This window comes from Leopardus geoffroyi, chromosome E2, assembly GCF_018350155.1.
Source record: "Leopardus geoffroyi isolate Oge1 chromosome E2, O.geoffroyi_Oge1_pat1.0, whole genome shotgun sequence".
NCBI classification, from domain to species: domain Eukaryota; kingdom Metazoa; phylum Chordata; class Mammalia; order Carnivora; family Felidae; genus Leopardus; species Leopardus geoffroyi.
This window is the reverse complement of record NC_059335.1, coordinates 55,869,977-55,873,168: the sequence shown is the minus strand read 5'-3', so window position 1 is coordinate 55,873,168 and position 3,192 is coordinate 55,869,977.

Below are 3,192 nucleotides of genomic sequence, written 5' to 3'. Positions count from 1 at the left end.
TCTCTTCCTCTGCAATAGGGGTCAGCAAGAAAACGTCTCTCCTACAGTTGTCTTAGAAGTAAGTAAGTAGTAAGTTATGCCATGCAAATCACCTACATAAGCAATAGCTTTAGTTAGGGATCAGGAAAACTGTTAACATTTGGTAAAAGGGGAGTTGGCACAGTGGTGTTCAGTAGAATTTTCTTAGGTTTTAAATAATTACAGTTAAGAAAAATAAAACTTCCAGGGCACCTGGGTGGTTCGGTTGAGCATCCGACTTCGGCTCAGGTCATGATTTGGAGGTCTGTGAGTTCAAGCCCCACATCAGGCTCTGTGCCGACAGCTCAGAACCCGAAGCCTGCTTCAGATTCTGTGTTTCCCTCTCTCTGCCCCTCCCCCACTCATGCTCTCGCGCTCTCTCTCTCTCTGTCAAAAATAAACATTAAAAAAAAAAGAAAAGAAAAAGAAAACTTCCCCAACCAAAGGCATACCCTTCTGGCTATCTCCCTAGCTCACAAGGAAATTAACCTTCTGGAGCCACCAAAGAAGGAAGAGGAGAACAGGGTAAATACATGCCAGCAATTCTCAAAGTCTGGTCCTGGAGCCAGCAGCCGCAGGACCAGGAATTTGTTAGGAGAGCAAACTCTCAAGCCACACCCCTGACCCACTGAATGGGGACTCTGGGGCTGAGGCCAGGCACTCTGTTTTGCACGCCCTCCAGGGGGTTCTGATGTGTGCCCAGGCTGTCACTTAGAACCAAGTGAAGAACCCAGTGGCCTGAGGTTCCAGTAACCTATGCAGCTGAGTGCGTCTGCGATATTGATGCTGCCACTGGCGGGGGTGTCTTTGTCAGCCTCAGGGGGGATAGCCACTCTCCCTAATAACCCTGTTAACTACGCACAGGGGAAGCTGGGAGCACTAGTTCAGCAGTATGCCCAGGAGAAACCACAATCTCACTTCTCCCAAACCTCCTTGGTGGGGTGGACTAGCCTCAACTAGGGTGATGAGTGCATCTCTTGTGAATTTCGCTTAGTAGGACAGTATCTGACCATAACTCCAGAATAATTCTTTGTTCGTTCACAGAGATCTTAATCTCCCAAATGCTCTCAGTGCCTCTGCACCCCCAAATCCACCACCACCACCGCCGCCACCAGGGTATGCTCCACAGATGCCAGCGATACCCCTTGAGCCCTAAACGTCTCTTAGAGCCACAATATTTGTCTTACCTGCCCCCACAACGATACTCTCAGGCGGGGAATTTCCAACAGTGGTGGTTGGAAATAGGACAGAACTATCAAAAAGCTATAAAGGCAACTTTGTAAATTGTAAAATAGACAAAACAAAAATGTTGGGGTTTGTTCCACAACAGTGTATACACTGCAAATTTATTATTGAGATAGAAGTTAAAAACAAAGACAGATTGTGAGCATATTCTCCTGGGAAAGGTTGTACAGGGTTAGGAGTAGTCAGAAATGATGATCTGGGATGATTTAGTGCCCTTATCAGTCAATATTGAAGAGATGCCCAATAATTATTTGTTGAACGAATCAATAAAATGGACTATTCACAGTCACACCTGTGTCTCATCTCGGTCTCTCCCTCTCCCTCCCTTCCCCCTTCTGTCTCTCTCTCTCCCTCTCTCTCTCTTTCTCACACACACACACACACACACACACACTTTAACAAGGCTCTTCCAATCTATCTATGACTGGCCATGAGGTCCCACTCTTTCCTATGAAAGTGGATTTTTAGACATCAGTCTTAGCCCTTCTGTTACCAAATGTTTAGAACAGTTCAAAAACAAATATGCAAAGAGAGAAGAGCCAACCTTCAGAAAAAGTACAGGGGGGAAAGGAGCATAAAAATAAGGCAGTGCTCATTCACCAATGATGAAACTTGACTTCCTTACAATAACATTCATGATAATAAACTTCTGATCTAGAAAACCAGGCTGCTTGTGCCCAGTGAAAAGGCTCAGGGGGTGAGGGAGGGTGGAATCGCAAAGGTCAGCAAAGTTAACTACAAAGAAGGACCTTAAGTGGATCCATCATGGTTGAACTACTAGATAGAAGGATTAAGTGGCTAATAAAAGGGATGTTCTACTGACCTCTAACACAGGAGGGAGGAGATAATGAGATAAGTAAAGCTGGAGAGGATAATAAGACTATAATTATGGCCAAGTTCAAACTACCAGATGAACACTGGAGAATCCTCTAGATAGTACGGAGAAAGGAAAATCTAGCCTCCGAAAGTTAATGCTGTTTCCAGCGCCTGCGATGTTCCCAGCTGCAGCTCCCTCAGACCAATGTGAAGATAAAACTGTCACCATGGAAGTTTCAAACATATTACGGTGGTGTTTGTGGTCCAGTATACTGAAAGGGGAAGGCAGAAAGGAGAGCCTCATCACCAGGAGAAACCACTGTGCTCGGAAGCCAGGCCACTGTGATTCTTTTAGACAGTAACTCTTGCAGCCACTGTTCACAAGCCCTTAGTGAGTTTCTGCCATGTACATGGTGGTGAGGTTGGCACTGTGCATTCTGGGATGTTGACAAAACACGCAGATACACACACACACACACACACACACACACACACTGTAAGTTCCCTGGCTGGAAGATAAAGTGCAGCAAATTTGTATGTTGATTCCTTTTGAGTGTGGGAATTCAGGGTCTGGTAACAAAGCAGCAAAAAATAAATGTATTAAAGGAAGAGCATTTGGTTAGGGACAAGCACACAGTCTCCCTTTGCATCTGGGGTGTTTAGTTTTTTTCCTAAAGAATGTTTATATAATTGTTCCCTTAATCTCTTGGGTGAAATAAATGTATGGCAGCTTTACTACACTATTGATTCAAATTATTACTATAATGACACAGCTATCCAGGGAGCTGTCACTGAGTTTCTTGAAATTTCCTGATGGCTGTCATGTGCATTATTAAGGAGCACTACAGAAGGAAAGCCCCTCCCAGCATGTCCTGAGCCAGAATCACTGATGGCCCTGCAGGCCTAATGCTCGGGACCCAGGGCACAGGCCTGGCTGTCATGAGCCACAAGAGTTGCTGGGTTTGCAACTGCAGGGTCAGTGTGCCAGTGGAGTGGCCTTGAGGTACTGGGCTTCCGTATTTTAGACCAGCACTCCTGACCACATGATTGGACATTCACGAAGACAGGAAGGAACACGGTTTACAGCACAAGGTCCCTCAGGAAAGAGAAGAC